Source organism: Xyrauchen texanus, chromosome 46, assembly GCF_025860055.1.
Source record: "Xyrauchen texanus isolate HMW12.3.18 chromosome 46, RBS_HiC_50CHRs, whole genome shotgun sequence".
Classification (NCBI taxonomy): domain Eukaryota; kingdom Metazoa; phylum Chordata; class Actinopteri; order Cypriniformes; family Catostomidae; genus Xyrauchen; species Xyrauchen texanus.
In genome coordinates this window covers 12128020-12145153 of record NC_068321.1, presented here as the reverse complement: position 1 = coordinate 12145153, position 17134 = coordinate 12128020, and the positions used below count along the sequence as shown (strand labels likewise).

Here is a 17134-nt window from a genome sequence, read left to right as displayed (position 1 = left end):
TGGATGTTTCTTTTTGTTTTTTTGCCACCATTCAGAGTACATTTTAGAGACTGTTGTGTGTGAAAATCTCAAGAGATAAGCAGTTACAGAAATACTCAAACCAGCTCATCTGGCACCAACAATCATGCTAAGGTCAAAATCATGGAGATCACATTTTTCTCCATTCTGATGGTTGATGTGAACATTAACTGAAGCTCCTGGCCCATATCTGCATGATTTTATGCACTGCTGTCTCACAATTGGCTGATTAGATAATCGCTTGTATGATTGTTGGTGCAAAAGATTTTAATTGTTATCAGACCAAAAATCCTGAAGCAACACACACTGCTTTTGGCACATTGTTTTTTTAATTTGGGAGCTTCGTAAGGAGGAGCCAATTCAATTACCAATGCAAGAGAGCGCCAATGCTGGTGCCATTCACTCGTATTGCAAAACATATTGCAACCCCATATAAACTGTGATACCTTTGAGCACAAATTGTACAGCTGAACTTCAAAACTGGATATTCCATAAAGAGACAAGATAACGGCACTGGACGTGTTACTTGGTGCCTCCTAGTTTGCATTAGGGGACATAGGACACAGTGGTGGCTCAAGAAGTCTGCTGGTTCCTCCTTGAAAACAGGCTGTTGAGGTGAGTGTAGTGTGTTTATCCCAATAAAAGAGACGAATCCTTTGTCAAGTCTTGCATAAATCCTTTACAGCTTTTAATGTTTAATGTAAAGTATTGCTGACTCAACTATATCCTCTGAAATACCATTCAGACAGTTTGAAGCTTAAAAACAGAAACTTTCATTGACATTGAGTTTTATGCGGGATGAACCCCCTAAAAGCTATGGATAAATTGCCAGTGTTTTTTAGAAGAAGGACTACCAAGTAGCCTACCACTGACAGAAAATATATTGTGCAGAATTTAACCAGTTCAACATTGCCATTGGATATGATTTCTATGCAGAGGAAATTACCCAACATGTAATTTTTTTAATATTAAATACTTACTATACATTAAGTAAGCCATTCAAAGGTTGATTTCCCCGAAAAATGTAAGCAATGTGGCGCTATCAATACATTAATCTTTTTGTTTGTATAGGCCTGACATGTAAACTTCTGGCTCAACCAGTGGCATTTTGGGAAGGCCTAACTGTTTCCTCCAAACAATGGAAGACAGGGGGAGTGTTTAGGAAACTTAAAAACAATCATTATTTTAGCAATTCCGTTTTATGTCACTAGTGGTACAGAAAATTACACATTTCACCTTTAAATTAGAGAGCAAAAGCTGTTAAAAAGAAGCTGACTATAAGAAACAACATGTTCAAGGCATGGACAAAGTCCTGCTGATGAGCTTGCTGGTAACAAAATGTTTGAGTGTAGGCCAAGCGAGACCAAGTCACTCCTAATTAGGACTGTACAAGAGAAAAGTTCATCAGGGCTTGAAAGAAGAGGCTTTCAATAGCACCAGTTCCCATTTATTCATTGCGAGGGCAACCTGTTTCTTGGGAACCATTTAACTGTAGAGTGACAGCACATAAACAAAAGGCCACTTGATGTAATATGTCCGGATGAAGCACATAAAGCTGTAAATAATCAATGAAGCACAGCGGGTCATTCAGACATGACATGACCCTTGGGAACAAATATATTAAGAGCACCCAGAAAAATACAAACATAGCAACTCTATATGCCTTTTCCACAAGGTATATGGGACCAACAGCAGATATAAACACATACTGTATTTTCACATGCTGACTCCAGCAGACAAAAGAGTCTGTGGCAGCTGACTCATTTTTTCTGTCTTGAGGCAAGACTCTCACATTCTTAATTTACATTCTTATCCCCATGCAAAGTATCCCACATCAGCCAAAAGCCATATGCAAATTGTTTTTATAGAATTTACACATTATCACGTACACACTATGCTCACACAAGCTATATATATAAAATGCCTTACATCAACAACTGTTGTATGCCACAATCCTGCTGGAAAACAGCTTAAACCTGCTTTAGCCTAGTTAGGCTGATCTGATTGCTGGTTTCAGAGGACTTTTTGCCACTTGTCGGTTGAGAGACCAGCTAATCTGCCAGCTAAACCAGATGAACACCAACTTGGCCAGGCTGGGAGATCAGCTGAAGACTTGCTATACCCGCTAAACACCAGCTTGACCAAGCTACAGTAGAACACCCGCTAGACCAGCTGAAGACCAGCTTGGCCAGGCTAGGGGACCAGCTAGAGCAGCTTAAGGCCACTGTGGCCAGAATAGGAGACCAGCGTGGACGGCCTAGGTGACCAGCTAGACCAGCTGAAGACCAGCTTGGCCAAGATAAGAGACCAGCTGAGGAACAGCTGGAGACCAGCTTTGCCAGGCTGGGAGACCAGCTTATTTTAATTTTTTTCATCAGGGAAGGACAGTGTTGGAGTAACGAACTAAAAGTAGTTACTTTGCTAACTTAGCTACATTTTTAATAGCATGACAGTATTTTCAGTATCTACCTGTTATTTTCAAGTGTAAGCAAACTACAAAACGCTACACTATTATTTTTTGTCACATTGTATTGCACACACTACCTTATAGCCAAGCAAACTAAGGCAATAATAGAACACACTCTCCTAAACTGCATATTCTCATATGTATCATCACTGATTTGAGTACCTGTGTGGTATCTTTTTATAACAAATGTTTTGAACTTATATAGATTTTTTTCTCTCATTGTGTTTAGTGTAAATTTTTCTGGTTAAGCTTAAATGCACATCCATTCAAAAGTAGTCTTTGTTTTTGTGTCAAAATAAATATATTGCCCCCTTAACTAGCTTCAAAGTTAGCTACTTTTTGTTTTAGATCAGGGGTGGGGAACCTTTTTTCCATTAAGGGTCATTTGAGTGTTTTTTTATTATTATTCACAGGCCATACAATTGCTTGCAATTTCTGAATGGGGTGGGGGATTAATGTACGCACTCCGTTACATGCTCACACACCAGAAATACTAAAAGGTCTGTCTATTATACAATATTTTGTGTTGTTATAATTTTTAATTATTTTTAAACATTATTTGAAGGGAATTTTCTTTCAGGTTAATTGAATCTAGGTTCAGAAAATTTAACTTTTCAAAAGATTAGCTTGACTTTAGTAAAATGATGTGTAGTTTGTAGCTAGGCAAGCTCCAGTTCCAGCTTCACCAGCAATGCACAGTGGCATGATGAAATATTCTTTTAGAGAGTATTCTGATTTACATCATCATATCTTATGCAAAATCTCTTCAGGGTTTGTTTCTGTCAAAGCTATTATGTCATAAACTTACAAGAATAATGTTGGAAAATCTTGATCTACTACTTCAGAAATGACAAACCTTTTCCCAGTCTCAGATATAAAATTATTTTTCTGTGTTTAAAGGTTTAAATGAGGTTTACATTTATTTCTGCACTGTCTCCATTTTTCCAACTTACTTTTCAGAAAAGAAAATGAACACAAGTTAGAGAACACAAGACTAAGTATGCAACATGAGGGCTTTTAATTGCTGCTGCTGACCACTGTATTTATTCCAGTTGCACACAGATGGTTACAATATGAAGTAAATGCTCTGGTTCTATCGCAAAATATAAGAGAGAAGACTTTTTGCAGTCCATTTACTTTTTCAAGATGTTTACTTTAGATTAAAAATAATTTCATTATTTCTGAGGTCTTAATGAAAGCAAAAATCTGATCAAACTGATTCAGATCAATGCATGCACAGTATGAAGGTATTGGTTTGTGGTCCACAAAAACTTTTACATACATCTACATTGTAAAGTTATTAAAGTGACAGTTCATTTTTCCAACATAAATGCAGATATATATATGATGTTCAGCTTTTTAGTCATCTGGATTTAATAAATTTTTTTTAAGACAAAAGGAAAAAATGACTTGGCTCTCATGTCCCTTAAGAACCTCTTTGTGTTTGAGGAAAAAGCCTGTGCCAGTTTGTCTCAGACATGACTTTTGGGGGGTCTTTTTTGTGGTTGGGAACTGTGGATGGTTGTGGTTTATGTAAGGACTTAGTGACTTCACCACGATGTTGTTCTTGGGCAGAGCTTTAAATTTCACTGCCATCTCATTGGAAGAGGAAATGCAGATCTTCCCCATCTACATAGCAACATCATCCCTTTATGGTATCTGACAGATCCCCAAAAACCCATGAGGAGATATTATCTGTAAAAAATATGAGAATATCTGAGAGAGACGAAAAAAAAACAACAACTCTGAATGAGGCAGAACACCTTATAAAAATAAATAAGAACAAATCTTGATCATTAATTTATTTTAGCAAAAATATAAGACTTCTTTCAAGAGAATTATAAAAAATAAAAACAAAAACAAATAGGCAGGACGGCCATGTTCAGTGTGGATTTCATTTACGAGGCCTCCGGCCTGTACACGCTCACACTTATAACGTGAAAGGGATTCAACAGAGATTAGCGAGGAAGTTTAATGTAACACGTCAATTTTCAAGTGTCTATCAAAGGAGGAGGAAAAAAACAGATAACAACTTTGAATGCCAAAGCTCCTGTAATCTTATTTTGTTTGAAACTATTAAAACTTCACAACAGACTTTAATTTAACATACTAGTCTTCTGTTATGTGAGCAAAATTGCAAATCTGTTCCCAAATATTCAGGGGTACGAATCTAGGTATTGTCAGTGATGTTGTTTTGTGGTTGCGTAAAACCGCTGTCTTGGGGAAATGTTTTACAGCAATTCTGTCCTACAAAGGCAAAAAACACAGTTACTACACTAAAATTGAAACGAAGAAAAAATGACTTCAAAATCCACACTTAAAGTCATTTTTAAGTCATTTTTTAGTTACTGCACTTTTCACACTCAGTTACTGCAGTTTTCTCTGAATCTGTGCATAGTTGAGCCAAACCAAGAGATTTGATTTCGGTCATTATTGTTAAAATCATGAACTCATACATTTTGACAAAAGACTGTTTGCACTGTGAATTCGGCAACAGCAGGTAGAAAGTTCTGCTGCTGAAATCAGTCTGTGCTTACCGAAATTCAAAGCACTGCCCCCAGTGGCCAAAACGAGTTGTATATGTGAGAAATACATATTTTATTACTTCCAAACACTAAACCTAACCCTCAGTCTAAAAATGTAATTTAAGAGTAAAATGCAAACTCTGAATCACGCTAACCGGGAGCAGCTTTTCTGCTATTGGGGCAGTGCCAGCCAGGGATATCAACTGGCCAATACCCTCGGACATTGAGCCGCGAGACAAAAATCAATCTGCGTTCCCACCATCAGGCCAATAGCCATGCAGCGCTGCCCTAAAACCCACCTTTAACACGGCGCCCTGGTGCCAACCTGGCAAGTTTGACAAATCTCCACCGTTGACATTGAACCCAACTCATTTCCCATTTGCTTTGTTTGGCCCAAGGGTGAGCCAAAGACAAAAGGCCAAAAGCCTCATAATAAAACAATTTTTTCAGCAGTGATGTGATTCTTTATATTTTGTTCTTCATAGATCTCTTCAAGTTGTGGCATGTGGGTTGATTGGGCAATGAGTGTGCTCGGGCAATGACACTGATTGGCTATCTGGCTTTGGCAGTGTGGATTGGTGGTTGCCAGGGGCGATCAGTTGAAACAGTCCTACACACCTTTGCTGCTTCATCGTGGTTGTGTGGAATGAGAAAAACTGAATCCTGCCTTCTTCGATTCAAGGTTTAACACATTTTTTATTTAGTTTTTATTTCCACTTTATTTTAAATGCATCCTTTAAAATTTGATTTGGTTGTTTTTTAAGTTTTACCAGAAACATTGATCATGATCTATATAATTCTGCAATAAATTGAATGGCATCTATGCTAATATTATTTTATTTGTTTCCCTGTCTCAACCTGAACTGCGCTGCACTTAACTGATCTCTGCCTGCATCACCTCGGTCTAATGATGGACTACAATCTTGAAATGGAATACGTACCTAGACTATCAATTAATTGCCAACAAAACCCTTCAAGGACAATTTCATCAGTGTATCTTCTGCAGTTAATCCAGGATGAACTTCAAAGACTTTAGTCATTAATCTTACAGTTCATTTCAAAATCTTTGTTTAAACACTGTCCCTTAACAATTACTTAGTTTAATAATTACTTAGTTTAATCATTTTAAACCATGACTTGCACTATACGTAAGTCATTTTGACATTATATTCATGATGTTAGCCAGAGGGGAACTGGCCCCCACAGTGAGTCTGGTTTCCCCCAAGGTTATTTTCTCCATTAACCAACATCTTATGAAGTTTTGTGTTCCTTCCCACAGTCACCTTCGGCTTGCTCACTGGGGTTATAAATACAATTATTGTATAATTACTTATTTTTAAACACAATTCACAATCAAAAAACACAATGATGACTCTTAAGACATCATAGATATTACAGTTTCATTGTCTGTTAATGCCTGATTTTCTGTAAAGCTGCTTTGAAACCATGTGTGTTGTGAAAGACGCTATACAAATCAAATTGACTTGACTTTTTTTTTACTTGTTGCCAAAGCTAGTTAATTAACTGATCTTAAACTAAAATATTTAGTTATTTGTTTTAGCTATAATTATTTGTGGTCATTTTTATGTTAGTTAGTTTTGAATTCATGAAAATGTATCAGTTTAGTTTAAACTTTTATTTTACTTAAAGGTGCACTTAGTACACTTTTTTGCTAATTGCTAAACTTTTAAACAGAAATAAATAGAAGCTAATACTAGAATAGTATTTTTGAAAATATTTTAAAATGTACTGTACACTCAAGTGAGATGAAGACTTTTGTCATATCAGCCTGAGAAAAAGATGCTTTATTCTACAACTGGTGCTGGAAGCAAATATTTGAGCGTCACCATATTGAGATCACATAATCAGCCAAATATTACTAGCTTTATCACAATAATTATTCTTTACGCTTTTACTTGTGGAATAAATTCATCATAGCTGACTGCAATTAGAGCATTTTTAAAATTACACCAGAAACTGTGTGCTCTACGTACACCTCAAGTTGGCAGCATACATAAACTTTACTAAGTGCACCTTTGACAAAAATGTATTAATTTAGTTTGAATTTTAGTTCACGTTTTAGTGTTCATAAATGAAAATAACACTAGTTGAACGTCTTCTCTCTCAATCTAGCAAATGTTACATATGTGTGGTCTAAATGATGGAAATACCATCTTGTCTTTCTCTTTTACAAGGTAGATTTGGACATTAGTGTCTTCGACATAGTTGCTAACCACAACGAGACGCTAAATGGCCCCAACGTGACAATCTTTTACCACAGTTACCCTGGTTACTACCCTTACTACACCAGCTCAGGAATTCCCATTAACGGTTGACTTCCTCAAAACCAAGTCTGAGCAAACACCTCAGCAAAGCTCAAGCTGACATTGACAAGCTTATAGACTTCAAAGACTTTCATGGTTTGGCCGTCATCGACAGGGAAAACTGCCGACCACAGCGGGTGTGCAACTGGGGCTCTAAAGACATTTACCGGAACAAGACCAAGGAGCTTATTAGGAAGCTGCATTCAGGCTGGCCAGAAAGTAAGGTGGAAAATGAAGCAAAAAGCTTTATGAGAGAGCTGGTCAAGTGTTCATGAATTCAACATTTCTATTGGCCGAAAGTTGCTGACCACATGGTCTATGGGGTTTTTACCTCTTTCCTAACAGTTACAACTACAGATATAAAGGAGCATCCATCACATTTAACTTGAGTGTGTCCTAATATAGAGCATGTATGTAATGATCACCTTATGTGGCTTTTGAAAGTGAGTACAGCCCTCTACCCTTCAATCTATCTCGATTATGAGCTTAAGTCTTCACAAAATGGAGTAAAATCTGTGCACTACCGTGTCAAGGAGGCCATGCGGATTGCCTCAATCACCCAAATGACTACACATGGCCTGTTTTCATCTACTCAAGGTCCTTCTATGCCAACACATCTGCTGTACTGTCAGAGCTGAGCAGAGTATTGAAAGGTTCAGATAATGTTTTGGGGTAACAATCAGTTCATTTTATGTAAAAAAGTTGGAGCTGTGGAAAAGTGGTTGAAGGAGATGTCATTTTGCGATCCCACTCCAATAATTTCCCTACTACCGTATGCATATCAATAGAAAATGGCAAAAGGTTAAAAATAAATAAAAAAGTTAAAGTGCCACTGGAGTAAACACTCCCCAATATGAAACTGGATTGCAAAACAAATAGTCCCTCCAACATGATTACACAGGAACTCGATATGTTGCTACAAAATGTCCTGGTACCCCTGAAATCGACCCGTTCTGCTGAATTACTGAAAAGTGGCATCTCCCATTAGACATTTTTGCAGCAATTCAAATTGTTTATCTTTTCCTATGGGGCAACTTACAGTGCATTGTGCAAGCAGCCTTAGAGACACAGGTTCTGGACCCATGGAAACCAGGAAGTAATCACACTCACATTAACAATGATGAGTGCATTTTCTCTTTAAAATTGCATTTTTACTCCTCAGTTAAGTTTAGGATTGGGGTTTGGGTTAGGAGGTAGGATTAAAAAAACATGCATTCCTGTTTTCTCACTACAAATCTTTTGGTGCCACTTTTTGGCCAGTTCCACCAAAACTGGAGCTCACACTTGCCCATACACTCAACAACACTTCCAGCTTCTGCCTCTACCAGCTTCTGGCAGTGGTTTGAATTTCAGTAAGCACAAGCCGATTTCAACTGAAGAACCTTTGACCTACTGTTACCAAATTCACAATGAGATCATTTTGGTCCATCTCCAAACTCCCGCTATTAATTGAGCCAAAGTTGCTATGTCAGTCTGGTGTTTACACTTTTTGGGTGAAAAAAACTAATACATGAATGGCTTACTTAAAGTTGTCTCTGCATATTTATTGATAATTTAAAAAAATTACCTTTAACAATTAGTTAATTAGAATTAATTTTTGCATGGAATTGTTTTAGTACTCTTTAACTTTACTTCACATTGCTGCAGCCCTCTATCACTGTTGGAACCTCTCAAACACACATTGTTTTAATCTCTCCTTAGATACTTGAATGACAGACCCTCTCCAGAATCTGAAGTGCCAGCGATATGCTAAAACACTCATCTGTCACATAATTATGAGGGGAATGTTCCAAATCAAACTCTGCAGTAGGTCTGCAGTCATGTTTTCAGTTTGATGGGACCACCCGCCTTTCTAGACAGTGAGGTACATCAAGGTAATGTACTTTTTATGACTAGATTGGGTTACAACCAATAGCTTCCATATGTTCATTGTGATAAAACAGATTTCTGACCATAAGTTAAAAGTTAACTACCTATACTACCCATTTGTACAATGTCTAGATAGATGCAAATAAGAAAGCATTTAAAAGAAATGTATCTTTTGTGCTAATATTACAAACTAGATTTTACATTTTCTGAAGAAATATAAATGGACCTTGAATTTGAAAAAGTTACTGCTATGATGTTAAGAGTGTTGGGGTTGTTTGCCAGGGTGGTTGAAGTCAAGTAGGAATAGCTGCAGGCCGGAGACCTCCAAATGGGGTTGGATTCCCTGAAAGAGGGTGTGGTTACTCCAAAATGGGGTGGAGTTACCCCAAAAAAGGGCCGCATCAACTCCAAAAGGCGGCGTCACAAGCAAAGGTATATATACTTAAGGTGATGGAAAATTGATAAGGGCTCCATTTAATGGCAATTTGGAGCTCACACACCTTTTTTGAGCAATGCCTGAAGCTATAGTATATCCTTTTATATGGATATTCTCACCTTGTACAAAGTGACCTGGTGCACACCATAGGGGAGAGTGCAGCACTGGGGGCTGCTGGAATGATCCTGTGAGGGGTCATCTGAATATGCAAGATCTCAGGTACTCATCATCTACATCAGACATGAGGCACATTTAACCACTGAATCAATAATCTAATAAACATCCTTCAAACAAATTCAAAATTAAACCATTTTGGCTTTAAGATGGTGCATTTATAAAATTCATTACTATTTGCATTCATAACCAGAAGCATTTGGAACCACTTTGGGATCAGCATCTACTTATTATTCTAATGAATTCAAGCTTATGGTAGCTCAGAGTACTATCTATCCGTTTGATGTTTTATGTCTTATGAAGGGACATCTCAAAGATTATTTCTGCTATTTCTGTCTAACCCTAAAATAGAACGATACTGGTGACATGATGTCAGATGACATCAGGGTGTCTCTGTATTTGGTGATATATTTCACTCAATGACAGACTGACGTACTTCTAAAGGACACATGCTCATTTTGTGGGTTCGTCCCATTTCCTGTTTACAAAAAGCACAGGGTGAGAGTTAACTGAACCAGATGGAAGGAGTTAACATCATGCTATTGTGTTTTTCTATTGTATGTCATAATGGCATTTTTTAAATATTTACTTGTCTGACACGTAAATGAGCTTAGAATATAATATGTCCCACTTATACATTTGTGACTAGCTCGGAGTTGTGTTTTTGCTGTCAAGTACACAAAAACACACTTATTTATTGGAAAGAAAAATCACATCTCTTTAATATCAATAGCTTAATCCACCTTTCGTGCTATTTTGTTATCGACAAAGTGAAAAATTTGCCGACTTCTGCCCGTTTCCTTTCAAATGGCCTTTTATCAATAAAAATGGTGTGCGTGATGACATCGTGCCTAAAAAAAACATAGGTCTTTGTCGCATAGATTTTGATTTAGCGCAAAATAAATCTGCCCTGAAGTTGTTTCCATTCAGAAATGTGTGTTTAATAAAAAACATTCCTCTGAAGTTTGAGTAAAATGGGGAGATTATTGACTATTTGCAATTCACAATTTTCAAAAGTAAAAATAAACAATAATTTAATAGAATTGGGCTGTATGTGTGCCAAACAACAGTGGCCATTCATTTGTTCGATGTGCACGAGATATTTTTGTTGGCACTCCTGGAAGTGTCACATTTGCAGATCGGGTCTATTCCATAAAGATCAATCCATAATCACATACAATAAATTGGCTTTCAATACTATCCTCATGATTAACACAGGCAAACGATTGGGGCAAACTCTGTCACGTGACACTACATTTATGCGTTAATGCCAATTTTATAGATAAAAAGTGTTTCCAAACCAGTTATTCATGACATTTGATGTATCGACCTAGAGTTTATGTGCTTGAGTTAAACGGAAAAATATTATGTCGACATTTGTGACATTTTAGCGATAATGCGTTTCCATCAGCTTTATTTTGATGCACTAAAACTTTTTTCGCAAAAAATCCTTGAATGGAAACGTAGTTTATTAGATTAAATGGAGACCATATTGAGACTTTGGCTTCAGTCTCCTGCCTCTCATATTTTTCTCCAGAGAAAAAGACCCCAATAATCTTACAAGTCTGTGGAGTTTTTAAAACAAATCACAACAATGTCACAAACTGTGGCCAGATTTGCCAAGATATCCAAGTCTGCAATCAAAAGTCAAACATTTCAAAATGAATCAAATCAAATTATCCGAGCTATGCTATCCACTAGAATGTTATTGCTATTTCCCTGCTGAATAAAACACATTAAAAGTTAGTGAGCTATTTTATCACACTTAAATCACGTTAACAGGTATAATTATTACTTCTTGTTTCTTTTTATTTAAAACTGACCTGCCGTCAGTCCATAGAGGGGCGAAATATTGCAAAATAATTGTACGCTGAAAACGTTAAAGTCCCCAAATACATAAGTCAGGCATATGGTGTATCACTGAAAACGTTAAAGTCCCCAAATACATAAGTCAGGCATATGGTGTATCATTTGAATCAAGCTTAAAATCTAAACTTTTCATAGAATACCAACAAACACATAAAATACTTATTTATTATTACATAAAATAATAAAATAAGGCCTCAAAACATTTGCGTCACAAATAAGCGCCACCTAGAGGTAATGTGGTAGAAATATTAATGTGAATTTAAAGTCTTTCACATAGCACTTAAATGGACAAGTTATATAAAGGAAAGCTCTCATGATCAGGAATGTGACTGAACAGTTTATTTTGTTGCCCTTATACAACAATTTGAAATATTTTCAAAAGATGATCAAATATATGCTGATCAATGTAGCTGTAATCCCCAAGTAGCCAATAACTTTATATCTGCATATTAGGCAGCTGTCTACAAAATGAGCCACATATTAACTTGAGCTTGCTTAGGTGAATAATCCAATGTTATATCTAATATGTCCCGAACAAAATATGCAGTCCAGCAGGAAAAGCATGCTAAACAAATCTCTGGAAATTTCTTTTGGACTATTTTTATATAATCACAAAGGGCAGAATCTCAGATTTCTAATGACACCTACTGTAGATTGAGCTTCTAGTCCACTCAGATGATGAGATATTCGATGAAACAATGGGGGTGGTGCATGAACTGAATATTAGACTGAATGTCTATGGACAAGCACATTTGTGAGGGCTAAAATGCTTTATGGCACTTTTCCACTGCACGTTACAGTTCGACTCGTCTCAACTCTGCTCGCTTGACTTTTCTGAGCTTGCATTTCCATTGCAGTTTGTGCCACCTCAACGTTGGTAGGGTTATAGGATGATCATCATAGTTGTGCCGCCTCTACTGCTGTGACATCATCTTAAACACGACACAAACTGACCAAAACAATAACAAGACCGCTAGCTGTTAGCTACTAGCTCATTGTGCTGAATAAAGCAGTTGTTGCATGGTGATTTTACACAAGTGTTACAGTTAAATTTGCCTGGTTGTTTTAGAAGCAAGCTTTCCAGTAGCTTGTCAACTAAATAAAGTGAAGCTTTCAAGCATAGTATAGAGTTAACATAACAAAACATACCATCCTCCATTGTGGATCAATGCCAGTCCAGGGCACTCTCCCTCCCATTGCTCGCCGGTTTAGATAGCGTCCATTTGATCGAACCACTTCCATTTTTCCTTGATGGTTCTGTAGTCACTTTAAATTTTTCTTTTTACTTTTCCCTACACTGTTGGTAGATCCGGTGGTAGCTGTGTACGGCCAACAGCTGAGACACTTCCTGAGAGAATTTATTGTTTCGCTCATCGCTAACGAGTGGACCGTCTGCATCTCGTTTATTGACCACGGCGTGGTTTTGCACACAGCCATTTATTTTTTCACAATTCGAAAGTCGGGTGAACAAATTATACTGTTATCGCTGTTGCTAACTTTAAAACTAGCAGGTTGATGTCACATGTCAGAAATCCTGTGACGCTGGTAGTGACATCACATTTAGTATCGGCTCGGCTCGCTTGGAACCTCGACCAAGGTGGTACTAAAAAAAGTATCAGGTACCAGGTTCTATCCACAGTGGAAAACCCCCAAAAAGCGAGAAGAGTCGAGTTGTACTGCGCAGTGGAAAAGTCCCTTTAGAGTGCCACCTACATTTCGGATCTTCATTTTGTGATGGAAGATGATAGAGGAAATATTTATTTTCTTTTACTTTCTGCCATCTAGTGGAATAAAAATAAGAACTTTACATGCTTACAATATTAGGATTAGTTTTTTTTTTATTTCTGTTTATCATAAGACTGTAAACATATACAATATTTTTTATGAATAATTGGAGTCTCTTTTTATTATTTGGCAGGTGTTCTGAAAAAATTTGACCAATTTTCACTCTGCAGCAAGGCTTTGTGCAAAAAGAATTTCAAATGTGTCCGTAAGAGTCTAGACTCTAGAACTTATCTGCACCGCAACCCACGATTCTACAAAATTTGCCTAAACCGTGGCATCCGTGGACAGCTCTTTCATGTCAGTGGACACCCCAATAACCTCGACATCCTGGAATTGAGGCAAAAGTTCACCTGTCAGTGTTATCAGGGCTGGACCGGTATCTATTGTGAGATGCCTCAGGTAGCATCGCCTCTTCCCTCCACCCGAGAGACAGTGTCCTGGGAGAGCTGCTGGTGGTCCTGTCTTTTAATTTTTCCTGTCTGTCTGTAATTATGTTTTTGGGTCTTTGTCTCATAATGAAGTGTCTGATACTGTAAAACACATTTATTGTGCAAATATGACTGTGGACTGTATTTGTAAAACCAATATGATCACACGGGAAGTCGGCATGTTGTTTCTGAGAGTTTCAGTACCCTTGGATCAACCATATTATGCCGACTCACTGACAAGAATCTGCTATCAGACATTATTCCATCAGCTTAAGTATATATACACCTTCCCTTGTGGCACAACCGTAAGCAGGTTGTGTCAGCAACATGGGAGCCCTGGACTTGGAAATTGCATTTGCATAATCAGTGAAGAGCACAATTCAGAGATTGCATTTTTCCCTGTAACATTTTACTCCACTGATGGTTAGGTATAGGTTTGGGGTTTGGGTTGGGGGGTTCCTCTTCATTGTATTACATTCTTTACAGCCGAAAAAAACTAACTTCACAACTCTCTTTTGGCACCTAGTAGTGGACATTATTCCTGGAAAATGGAGCTCATGCATGCTCAAATGCCCAACAACACCCTTTGGCCACTAGGGGCATTGTTTAGAATATTGGGGAAGCACAGGCCGAATTTAGCTCAAGAAAACTCAACCTTCTGTTTCCTTTCATTGTGAGATCTGTCTGGTAAAACAAAAAGCACTGGGAACAAATTTAATTGACATGAATATACACTGAAAAATTTGCTTCATGTGGTATTATCTAAATTAACTGGTTTTATTTAAGTAAAAAATATTACTGAATCAACCTGACTATATCTGGTAGCTCTTTATGGTAACAGTTGCAGGTTTTAAATCTATTTTTAATTTAAAAATATCCAGTAAAAGTGATAGATTGAACCATGCTTTCCATGTTTTATCTTTTAAACCAACTTTTAATTTTAACAGTGTACCGTATAGTCACATTTCTAATTTTCAGTGTTTAGAATTAATTTTATTTTTCATTATTTAAAGAACACAATATGTTGCTTTTCCCAATTATTCCCACAGAAATGACATACAGTATAACAGTGTGGTGTAATGAGACAAAAATGGTTGACCAAGATGTCTCCGTGTAGACTGAGGCTCTGTGGATTGTGATTCAGCTTGTCAACCAAAATTGCAATAAATTACAAACCCTGGGAAAACTCTGATTTCTGCTCATTTAAAATTAAATAGCATCTCTTTTTGTTGCAGTTGAATTTCAACATCTTCTGTTAGGGCATGTGAGGCTCTTCTATATCCTTTGTTTAATGTTGGACCAAGACCTTACATAAAACTATTGTTTTTGCAAACAATATGTGGTGCATGTAGTCCATTGTTGACTTTGTCTTGGTAAAAGTGAGTCATAAGGAGAGGAAAAGGAGGGTGTCTGTTTTTGACTTTTCTGGAAAATGTACACTAAACAAAATATTTAGTAAATCTTTTTATTTAATTTAGTCAGAACTCGTCATTTATTGATGGAACCGTCTTTGTTTTTAAGGAGTATTAAGGGAAAAGTTCACACAAAAATTTTATTTCTGTCATTATTTTCTCATCTTCATGTCATTCCAAACCCATAGGTCTTTCTATCTTATGCAGAACACAAAAGATGTTGTTATGAATATCACAGCCTGTAGGCCTGGATGGCCCTCAATGCTTTTTTCATGCATTGATAACCAGAACATTTGATATTTAAAATAGAGCAGCAAGGTAAATTAAAGGGTGTTGCACACAGTACGCGTCTGGTAAACGACATGGCGCATTCTAAAATTTGAAATAATTATTTTCTATGAAGGAATGCAGAGATACAACACAACTACGACTCTGTGACCCCAGAGGCTGCTCAAAATTCCGCAGCACCACGGAGCGCAACATGCATAGTTTTCCATTAAATTCGACCCAAATCATTATCGAAAGACAAAGATTATTTACTCTTGCCATCATTGGATGTTATATTTGTATATGTATCTTTCATATAGCCTACACAATGTATTTTCAGTTACATGTGTGTCTTTTTGTGGTTTGACAACTTGAATGAAACATATTCAAAGCTACATACAGACAAACTGCATAATGATTTCTAATTATTCAGTTTGAGCAGTTACACCAGTTTCATACACTAACCTACAAACTCATCAACGTCACTTTGTTCATTCTTGAACAAGTACAAAAACCTTGTAACGTTTGTGTGTATAGTGACAAGATCCACAGTTCAGAATTGTTTGGCTTGTCCCACAACCGGCTTCAGTAAATATTTGTGGTCTCCACAAGCTGTTACACCAGACAACATTAAACAAGGCTAACTGACAGTGAATTGGAAAGCATGCAAATTAGACTTCAAATGTAAATGTCAGCTAATGTTAATATATCGATGCCTCAAAAACATAGATAAAATAACTTGCCAATATATAATCGATATATCGATATGTTATGGCATATGCCTAACAGCCTGTTTTTTCAACACAATGACAGTTGATAGTGCCTCACATTAAAGCTTAAAAAGGACCCAAATATATCATAAATGTAGTCTATGTGACTCCTGTTTCATATTCCAAATTTTCTGAAAACAGAAATTTCAATTAAAGCCATTTATCAGTAAAAATCTTGACGTTTGTTGCATTGTCATGAGCGCTATGAGAGAAGCTTGTTTTTTAGTTTCATAGTGATCTCCGGTTTTGATTTTCGTTGTATGCCTTCAAAAGACTTGGAATATGACGCTCAAGCCACATTACTTTTATAATACTTCTTATTCCTTTTTAGGCTTTAAAGTGAGTCACTTTGTATTGAAAAAAAAAACAGGTTGTGATATTTTTTTAAAGCATATCCTTTTGTTTTCTGCATAAGAACGAAATTCAAACTGGTTTGGAACAAAATGAGGTCGAGTACATTTTGAAAGAATTTAAATTTTTGGATGAATGATTCCTTTAATTTAATTTTACATCAACATTTACTGAAAACAAACATACTCCCACTAAAACTCAAAAAACTTTCCCTCTTACATAAAACATAGCTCTGGAGTTGGATTTGAATAATTGTATGCATTTATGTTATTTGTTGAATCTGGCACATTGCAGATCATTGCACAAGTAAAAAGGCTACCAAGATCATGCATAACAGAGACACACCTCAGAGTGTGTTGTTTTCAGCCCAGGATACACTCAGAAACACAGACATGGAACCTGATCTACAGATGGAAGAATTCCTGGATTTTTGGGTGGG

At 36.8% G+C, this 17134-nt stretch overlaps 1 pseudogene; it reads left to right on the top strand.

The window, feature by feature from the left end:
- The first annotated feature begins 5548 nt into the window (after positions 1-5548).
- On the top strand, positions 5549-14069 carry LOC127638030 (hyaluronidase-like; annotated as a pseudogene).
- Positions 14070-17134: the final 3065 nt, after the last annotated feature.